The sequence below is a fragment of the Delphinapterus leucas genome, chromosome 5, assembly GCF_059928025.1.
Source record: "Delphinapterus leucas isolate spDelLeu-1000000601 "Yukka" chromosome 5, BTC_Dleu_Yukka2, whole genome shotgun sequence".
NCBI classification, from domain to species: domain Eukaryota; kingdom Metazoa; phylum Chordata; class Mammalia; order Artiodactyla; family Monodontidae; genus Delphinapterus; species Delphinapterus leucas.
The window spans coordinates 23,774,689-23,785,849 of record NC_143133.1 but is presented as its reverse complement, the minus strand read 5'-3'; positions in this window follow the sequence as shown (position 1 = coordinate 23,785,849).

Here is an 11,161-nt window from a genome sequence, read left to right as displayed (position 1 = left end):
CATCATTTTCTTCAGTAAACTACCCCTGAAGCCAAAGTCTGGTTTTGTAATCCTGTAAACTGAACTATACCCTAAATCCCTCTCTCTGCTAACAAATGCTTATCCCCACTAAATATTGGGTTGGCCAAAAAGTTCATTCGGGTTTTTCATAAGCTGTTATAGGAAAACCTAAACAAACTTTTTGGCCAACCCAATATTTTTATTTTTCACTTGGGTCTTTAAAACTCTCTCTCTTTTTTTTTTTTTTTTTCATATGATGCTTCTTGGCTTTACATCCTAATGAACTTCATCATCCTATTTGGGCATTTCTTGTTAGTCTTATCTTCAGACCCCTGTTCTGCTTTTCTTCTAACTTCTTCCAAACATACTCTCAACCTGGATCTCTCTAATCACAGACATTTTCCATCTTCTGAGCTCCTGAGCTTTCCTGCAGAAAAATCACATAACTCTGCCAGGTGGGGCAGATTTATAGTTTCCAATTTCAGTTGGGTCCTCAAAATTGCTTGTCAATCCTTTTACTCAAATGACTCTTGAGTTTAATAGCTCTGACCTATGTAATGGTGTGAGCCCAGCTCTCCCTTCCATGGCATCCTACACTTATTTCTGGGCATCTCAGAGGAGCCTTTTGCACACACCCAGTTGTGAATTTATGAACTCTCATCCCCACACTGTATTACCCCGGCCTCCACTCCTGCTTCAGCTTTCACTTGCCCACACCTACTTAGCACACAGTTGCTTGTGGAAACCCCACCGCTGCCAGTCACCATCTTGAAATGACAGCATCGCTACCAGGAATGCTATCACCTAGTGCTCTGAGTACCTCTCTTCCTTTTAGAGTCAGAATGACGCAGAGCTCACCCTTGTGACAGAAAAAAAATTGTTTCCTCTCAACCTGTTATCACATGTGATCATCTGAATATCAAAGCAGCTGTGCTCCTGGCCAGAGACTTGCATAATCTTCCTATGCAATCCTGGGAACTTGTGGCCCTCACCTCTGCTTCCTAGCTGCTCAAGTTTCTTCCCTGGTGCCACAAAGGAAACACACAAGTCATCACCTATCCTAGATTCTCTCTTTTCCCCTCCAGCTTTTCCTCCAACAAAAATACCTTTTCTACTACTAGATGTAAAAACGATAATTGCAGACAAACAGAGATGGAGTGTGCAGAGGTAGATCAATGTTATCGACTGAAAAATAATGCACAACCTAAAAGTTGAGAATTATGTTTTATTTGCAACAAAACTGAGGACTTGAAGCCCAGGAATCAGCCTCTCAGATAGCTCTGAGAGACTTCTCTGAAGAGATAAGGGAGAATCCAAGATATACAGGAGTTTTTGCAACAAAGACCAGATAGTCGGAACGTCAAAAGATTACTGCTAATTAAAAATCTCAAGTTAATGAATTTAGCCCTTTTCTATGTATGGGAAGATGCAAAAGTCTGGCCTCATTGAAATCATTCCTTTGATAATGCTCCTCAGGGTACACCTTTGGGGATAGCTGCAGTGGCTGATGGCTTGATGGTAGGCATTCTATTTTTATCCTGAGGTCCCTCAGGCACCTTCAGGGGACGGGTGTAATGTGATGGCTTGATGGCTGCAACATCCTTTGTTTAGTGATGTGGCAGGCAACATTTTTTTTTCATTGACACTGTCTATTTCACTTTGGGTGTAATGAGCCAAATATTCTTCCTTATCCTTATCTGTGCCCTCTCGCTTGTCTGATTATAAATGAAGGACATTCTATCCAAGTCTTCAAATAAAAATAATTTTGGATGTACAAACCTATAGGAAAAAATAGTTTCTCCTTACATTTATTCAAAAACATTCATTCATTCATTAAACAAGCGATTCTCTTAGGGCTAATCTGGTTGACGTAGAAGTACATATTTTCAATGCTAGCTTTCTGTCTCCAAGGCAGGCACAATGTAGGAATTTAGCAGTTTAGTAAAGAAACAAGTATGATAAAATGTTAAAATTGCTATGATAAAAGTTGGTGTAATATAAAATGAGGTCACAAAGAGGGGCATGAATAATTTGATTTGAGATAGAAAACAAAAGCTTCTTAGAGAAAAGATATATGAGAAGTTCAAATTTGATATGTCAGTAGTGGCTATCTCTCCCATATAAGATTATTGAAAGCATCAGATTTTATGAAACATACAGAATAATTTTGACAAGTTCAAAAAAGCAAAATATAATGGCTTAATTTTTTCCTATACAGATGAGTGTACATGTACTTACACAAGTATATGTAACAGAATAGCCTCTGATTGAAGACAGAATATCTTCGGCATTCTGTTCTTATTCTTACCATGCCATGGATTGGTCCTACCACATCTATGCAGTAAATATAATCTAACCATAGTGTTTCTACTTTACCCAGAGGTATGGCTCTCTGTCCAAACTCCCTGTCCCTCACCTCACCTGAACCTAAACTTCATTATTTAAGTTACAAACATTTAGAGAGAATGCGTAGGTACTTATGTGTAGGTACTATATTGTACACTGTGGTTGAGAAGGCAAAAGGTGTGTGTGTTGACAGACAAGGCTTGGTCTTTGCCCACAAGCAGTGTACATTAAAATATAAAGGACAAAATATTTTCTCAGTAATTTTTTCCACAAAGGAAACACTGGTATTTAGTTTGAGACCATTTTTTAAGTCTTGTCTCAGCCAAAGGATATAACCATTCTCTGCTTGAAGAGACTAGTTGAAATCAGATAGAAGTAAACTAATAAAGCACATTAGAATGGCATGCCCTGGTAGAGAATACAGTCCTAGATTGTTGTTCATAGTGAGATACATGTGAATGCTGTCATTTAGGATAATAATCCTTCAAGTATTCCCATGTAAGAGGAAATAAAAACATATCTAGAAGGGATATCAAAAAATAAAATTTAGGTCATTAACCTCCACATGGAAGGAGAGCTTTTTGCTCTTTTGGTAGTTGCTTTTTGATTTCGTTGTTGTTGTTGTTTATTTGGATAAGAGACCAGCCTTGCCTTGTGATGGCACATGGAGCAAATACCTAAATGCTATATAGCTACTTTATTTGCATTATTGTTACAGGTCTTCAGTGTAGGTCATTAAAGTCTAAGTATTACATCTTTTTTTTTTTTTTTTTTTTTTTTTTTGCGGTATGTGGGCCTCTCACCGCTGCGGAGCACAGGCTCCAGATGCGCAGGCCCAAGTGGCCATGGCTCACGGGCCCAGCCGCTCCGCGGCATGTGGGATCCTCCCGGACCGGGGCGCAAACCCACGTCCCCTGCATTAGCAGGCAGACTCTCAACCACTGCGCCACCAGGGAAGCCCCTAAGTATTACATCTTTTAATGAACGTCATCACCCTGGATTTTCACAAGTAAATAGAGCCATACTAAATATTATGAGACAAAATGGTTTAATAAAGGAATTCGGACTTCCGCACACGTAGAAAGAGAGGGGGCTGTGCAGGTCAAGAGGCTGCTGCTGGAAGGTCAGAGAAACAGTCACAGAAACCATCAGCCTGGCCAGCCAAATGAAATGGCTTTTAAATGATCGCAGGGATAGTGCCACAATTTTCCATTATCTGGGTATGGTCCTACCTACTGTCTCAACTTGCAGTAGGGAAGATGGAAATTGCAGATAAAGCTGAGTGGCAGCCATGTTTGGCCATCAGTATCTCATAAGGGTATAATGACTTTTCTTTTCTTCTGCTTTTTATGACAAATGTGAGGGCCATTCATTGGCAAATTCTAATCTGGAACCACTGAAGGAAGGGGGTTCTAAGGAATGTACATGACATGATGGTAATGCCAAGTTTGCTACTAGCACAGGAAGGAGCTAGTATTTTAAACCAGACTTTATATTTGCTTCTCTAAGACATTGCTACTCAAAGTCTTTTTATGGTAATACATAATTTGACTATAATTTTGATTGTGCTAAATTCAGCCTAGTGTTTTATAATCTGACTAATTTGAAGTTTAAGGGATAATGAAGGATCTTAAACTTTCATTTCCTAATACAATCTGATACACTGAAAACCACATACTGAAATCGGCTGTTATTTACCAAAAGTTGTTTTTCATTGGCTTGTCACATTTAAATAAATTTGAAGCATTTTCATTAGGTTGATAATATGGTGAAAAACTATTGTCTATCTATCACTCATTATGTTATACTAAGAATGTACTTGTTTTTCTGTAAAATCAAAATATACTGTCATTTCTAATCTCTAACTATTTTTCATGAGCTGATAAAGCCCTTATTTTTCAAGAAAGATACAATCTATAAGATTCAATTGCCAGAGTTTATATGAAATAGGTATGGTTTATGCATATACATGTATATGCATGAATGATCACACACACATATGCATGCACATGTACACACACATACACACACGCACACGTCAGTGGAGTATACTCTTATCCAAATTGGTAACTAAACATATCAGTAGAAATTCTATATTCACAGAAATCCAATGTTCTTATTAAACACCACTATTTTCTCTTTATGAGGTAAATCCAATATCTTGAACTTGTGAAAATGCTTTATTTTTAGTACTGCCAGTATTCCCAGAGGTACAGCACTGATGCTTTTCTTAAAATAATTCTGCCTTCTGGGCAAGAGGCTTTTTTAAGCATTAAATAGGACAAAATGTTTTGTAGCTGCTATCTGTTTTATTGTGTGTAGACCTATGTTAAGATATTTTTAAAATTAAATGTCAAATCCAGGTTGACATTAGAAACACAGCAGCGCTTGATATTTGATGAGAAGCTGTCAACTTTCCTCTCCCTGTCAAGTTGCCAGCAGCTTCTTTATGACTAGGCTAAGCGAGTACTGGTAGGCAGAGTTCCATATACAAAGATCTCAATACTATAAGATATGTGTGTGTGTGCATGTGTGTGTGTTAGGAGTGAGTGTGTGACAATCATTTTTGTTAGGAAATTGAATTTTATTCTTTTAATTATTAAGGTGATTTTAGGAACATTTCTTGTAGATGAATCAATCATTTAGAAATCCCATTCAGAGTTAGGCATGAAAAGGCAAGTAGAATTCATTCTCAGTGGTAATTTCCATGAAAAATTGAATCTTTGAAACTTAGACTACAGTTTTAAGGGAAGTTTTTATTCTGTTATTTGCTAGGCTGATAGTCTATCTTAATATACCTTAATTTTCATTTCATTCCATTTTTACTAAATATCACTGCTAGGCGAATGTGTGTGTTGGTGGTGTGTGTGTGTGTGTGTGTGTGTGTGTGTGTGTGTGAGAGAGAGAGAGTGTACAGGGGTGTAGCCAGAACACAGAAAGGAATTGGTAGTCAGGATGTTTGGCTCTGTTTTTCTTTCTTAAATAGGCACGTGCGCGCACACACACACACACTCCTCATTCTAGGTGGTCATATATTTTTTAGGAAATTATGTAATACTTCGTATCTCAGAAAATGGGGGTAATTACCTAAATGATTGAATCTCTTTACTCCACTCCTAATCAAAACAAAACTTTAAAAAAGGAGGATACAATATTGCATTATCCCCCAAGGAAGCCGAAGAGGGTAGATAACTCTTTCCCTGATCTCTAAAAGCTGAAACACAAAGAAGTGCTCTTCCTGTGGACCTCTGATATTAAACAAGTAACACAAGGGTAAATAGGAGATTATATAATTGACTCTTTGAGGCAGATCCAGCAGAAGTGTTGCTGGCATCAGGTGGTGGCAGCTGCTGTGTCAGACAGCAGTGTCGGTGCCCTGCAGTGCCAGCGCATACTGTGGCACAGGACACTGACTGCTCCTTGAATTATGTCCTTGGTTGCAGGTCTTAAAGCCTAGCATTCTATTCTATTTCCTAATTGTCTGGGGCCCTCCCAACACCATGAGCTAATCAATACATTTTGTAACAAAATTTTTCTTTTCTATCTAATTTAGTTATTTGTTTTGTGGCTTGAAATTAGAGAAACTTAACCCAAAAATAAATTGCAAAGTTATATTCATAGGTGCATGCTAATTTAAAATTGTTATATTATCCTGATAAATTGAAGCTTTAGTCATCATGAAGTTTTCATACAGGTAGCCAGTATTACCTTTTCCCTTAAAGTTTCTCTTGTCTGATATTAATATAGCTACAACCATTTCTTTTGTATAGAATTTATATATAAATATACACATATGTATATACACACATTTGGATATATGTGTGTGTGTTCTTGGATTTCAACATTTTCATTTCTTATATTTTACACGTTTCTTATATTTAAGCAGTGTAAAGGTGGATATATTTTTTTCATCTAGTCTGATTATCTTTTGCTGGAAGATTTATACTAATATTTAAACTGATTACTGATTATTTTTTGATCTATAGCCCTATTTTATATTTTCTATTGGTTTGTTTTCTTTTTCTTTTTCTATTCTTTCTTTTGAATAGTAGAGTATTTTTAAATTTGTCTTTTATTTTGCCTTCTGAATAAAGCACTGCATTTAGATTGTTTAGCAAAGTTCTACTGTTAACAAACTCCTGTGAAAATCTTTTTGTATATGCCCACCCTTAACATTTTCAGAGCCCAGTGCAAGAGTACACCTGGATACTCCTAGCCCTGCCCACCTACATTTCTGACTTCTTGAGCTCCTGAGGACCTGAGTGTGGATAACTTGTCCACATAATTTTACTCTGTTCAAAATCTCACCTGTATCTTCAAACAGCCATCATTTGGCTTCAAACAGCCTGGGTGTGCAACAAGAGTTACAGCAGAGATTTTGTCCAGCCTGTAGTAGATAAACCTGGGGAAATGTTCTGCACAAGCTTAAAAAAGTAAGTTGAAGCTATTGCAACACAGAATCCTGGGGTTCTAGATCCTTGGAGCATCACTTAGAAGGAAGCATGGTGTGGGCTCTGATGGCCATATCCCCATGGCCCTGTAGATTCGCAGACTTATTGGTCAAAGTGATACTAAAGCAGGGCCAGAAAGGAGAACTTACATTCAAGTCAGGAGGTCGGGGAAGGAGGCACAGTTGCCTAAGAGTAGCCTAAGAGTGGTCTATTTCTCCATGAAAAATATTTTTACTGGATATCAACTCCTGGCTTGACAATTTCTCTCAGCACAGAGGTTTATGTTACTCAGACTTCTACCACCATCATCACAGTGGAGAAATAATTCTCCTCTCATACTGTTTTATGTTCTTAAATTCTCTTTTTGTTCCAGCATTTTTTTCAGTCCTTTTCTTTTAAATTGAAGTATAATTTCTGTTCAATATTATATAATTTACAACATACAATATAGTGATTCACAATATTTAAAGGTTATACTCCGTTTATGGTTATTATAAAATATTGGCTATATTCCCCATGTTGTACTAGATATCCTTGTAGCTTATTTTATGCCTAAGAGTTTGTACCTCTCACTCCCCTACCCCTATATTGTTCTCTCCCTAGCCCCCTCCCCACTGTTAACCACTTGTTTGTTCTCTATATCTGTGAGTCTGGTTCTTTTTCATTATATTCACTAGTTTGTTGCATTTTTTAGATTCGACACATAAATATCATACAGCATTTGTCTTTCTTTCTCTGTCTGACTTATTTTACTTAGCATAGTGCCCTCCAAGTCCATCTATACTGTTGCAAATGGCAGCATTTCATTTTTCATGGCTGAGTAGTATTCCAGTGTGTGTGTGTGTGTGTGTGTGTGTGTGTGTGTGTGTGTGTGTGTTTGTGTGTATAGATACCACTTCTTTATCCATTCATCTGTTGATGGACACTTAGGTTGCTTCCATATCTTGGCTATTGTAAATAATGCTGATATGAATATTAGGGTGAATGTATCTTTTTGAATTAATGTTTTTGTGTGTTTCAGATATATACCTGGGAGTGGAATTGCTGGGTCATATGGTAATGGTTCTATTTTTAATTTTTTGAGAAAGCTCCATACTGTTTTCCAGAGTGGGTGCACCAATTTACATTGCCACCAATAGTGTACAAGGGTACCTTTTTCTCCACATCCTTGCCAACCTTTGTTATTTGTGTTCTTTTTGATGATTGCCATTCTGACAGGTGTAACGTAATATCACATTGTGGTTTTGATTTGCATTTCTCTGATGACGAAAAATGTTGAACATCTTTTCATATATGTCTGTTGACCATCTGCATTTTCTCTTTGGAAAAATGTCTATTCAGTTCTTCTACCCATTTTTTAAATCAGGTTGTTTGTTTTTTTGATATTGAGTTTTATGAGTTATCTATATATATGTTGGATATTAATCCCTTATTGGTTATATCATTTGCAAATATTTTCTTCCGTTCAATAGGTAGTCTTTTCATTTTGTCAGTGGTTTCCTTTACTGTGCAAAAGCTTTTAAGTTCAGTTAGGCCCCACTTGTTTATGTTTGGTTTTATTTCATTTACTTTAGGAGATGCATCCAAAAAATATTGCTGAGATTTATGTCAAAGAGTGTTCTGCCTATGTTTTCCTCTAGGAGTTTTTATAGCATCTGGTCTTACATTTAGGTCTTCAATCCATTGTGAGTTTATTTTTGTATATGGTTTAGTGAATGTTAAATTTTATTCTTTTACATGTAGCTGACCAGTTTTCCCAGCACCACTTATTGAAGAAACAATTCCATTTCCCATCACATGAAAAAGAATAAAATATCTAAAATAAACCTACCTAAGGAGGCAAAAGACCTGTAGTCAGAAAATTATGAGACTGATGAAAGAAATTGAAGACAACACAAACAGATGGAAAGAGATACTGTGTTCTTGGGTTGGAAGAATCAACACTGTGAAAATGACCATATTACCAAAGGCAATCTGCAGATTCAATGCAATCCCTATCAAAATACCAATGGCATTTTTCACAGAACTAGAACAAATAATTTTAAATTTGTATGGAAACACAAAAACCCTGAATAGCCAAAACAATCTTGAGAAAGAAGAAAAGAGCTAGAGGAATCAAGCTCCCTGACTTCAGACTATATTACAAAACTACAGTAATCACAACAGTATGGTACTGGCACAAAAACAGACACATAGATCAACAGAAGGGGATAGAGAAACCAGAAATAAACCCATACATTTATGGTCAATTAATCTATGACAAAGGAGGCAAGAATATACAATGGAGAAAACATGGTCTGTTCTAGAAATGTTTAAGACCATCTCTTTGCACTTAGTTTTCTGAAGTGACACTATGATATTACTAGGTGTGTGTGTTCAGTGTTTCTGAGATTTACTAGGCTTGTTGGATGTAAAGATTGGTGTTGTTTGACAGTTCTGGAAACTTTCCAGCTATTACCTTCTATATGACCTCTGCTTCTTCCCTTGCTTCTCTTTCTAGAACTCCAGCTAAACACATATTAGACCTTCTCATCCTAATCTTTATTTTCCCTGTTTCCTGTGCTATTTTATCTTATTTTTTTTCTGACATCGCCTCCAGCTTCAAATGTTTCTAATTTGTTGTTTATTTCATTAAGTTTTAAATTTTCCCCATTATATATATATTTTCTTGAACTTCTATTCTCTATCCAAGTCAGTTACATCACATTTTATAGTTTCCTGTTCCCTCAAAATATCATCAAGCTTGTGTTATTCTTTTAACACACTAATCATAGTTTTAAAATCTCTGGTGTTATGTTTAGTACAAGAAATCTGTTAACATTAGTATATGAAAGTCCTTTTCTGTCAGCTATCATATGTTCATGATACTTTGCTTCTTTGTGTACTTATTATTTGACTTATTGTGAAATGCTTATTTCTTTGTAAAATTATTTTTGGCAATGATTTTAACAATATCTGGAAAACTGAATGAAAGAAGTTTGGGGGTCTTTTTGTTTGTTTTTTGCTAAATAATTTAACCAATTTAACATCTCCAATTCTTAGAATGTGCATTTTGTTGGACCAGAGATAAGAGAGTTACCAGGAGTAGATCCTGCTGGTTTTATTGCTTTATTTAAGCATTTGCCTTGGTAAAGACACTATCTGTTTTTTCCTAGGAATGCTGCTCAGTATTTTTAAGGATTCTTTCATAGGTCCTTTAATATATTTCCTTTACCTATCCATCCATAGATATCTCATAAACCCTTTAATTTTTCCCTCTACATATTCATTCATTGCAATTTCACCCTACAATGTGACTTCATTTATCATCCATACAATGGTTACTTTCCAAAGTGTATCTATTTCCATCTGAGCTCTTTCTCCCCATCTCAAGTCCAGTATATTTTGGTGGTGTTGATACCCTATATTTTGATATTCTTCTTGTTTCAAGAGCATCTCAGTTTGAAAATACCTTAAAACTCAATTAATTTTAGTCTGAAAACTCATTTCTCCTTTCTCAGAAATGTCTCAGAAAACAGCAGCACCAGCTGCTGATTTACCCATGCCAGTGAGTTGAAGGGTCATAAATCCTTAACATCCTTTTCCTCTCATAGTCCATATCTAGCACCAAATTCTACTGAGACTATGCTATTCATAGCTTTGGAATGTGTATTCTTCATTCTTATTATTACTTTTGTATAGATTACAATAATTCCTTTTGCATAGTTCTATGAAATATCCTTCAAATTGATTATTTCATTCTCTCCAATTCATTCTCCACACCACTACCAAATATTTTCCTTAAATAAAAACATGATCATGTGATTATCCTGGTAAAACATCTCAATGAACATTTATGAATCTTAAATATACATTTCTTAATATGATATTCAAGATCTTTCTTCCCTCACTTGTGCTCTATATTCTAACAATGTCATCATCATGTCCTCTCTCAATTTTGAGCCTTTCCAGGTGCTCTTCTGTCTGGAAAATGTATATTCCACTGTTTAAATTGTCTAATTTCTACTTTCCTACAGTTCTCATCACAGTCATCAGTTCTTTGATGTTCTTTCTTAACCAGTTAGACTAGTTTCCCACAGCATGAATAACCCACCCAATTAGATTGCTTAACAGAGAGTATTATACCCACTTGTTAACTAGTCTCCTTCAGTGAGAGGAGGGATTGCATTTTCCTTACTGTTAGCTGCATGCCTGAATGTGGTATTGGTTACAGTAGGCACTTAGTTAATACTTGCTGCATTGAAAGTAGAATTACCCTTTTATCAATATAATCAATAAAATATATGATTTTAAGTGCAATTTTTAACAAGTCATCATACTATATGCTGGGAATTTAAAGCATATAAAAAAGCATAAGATTTCTG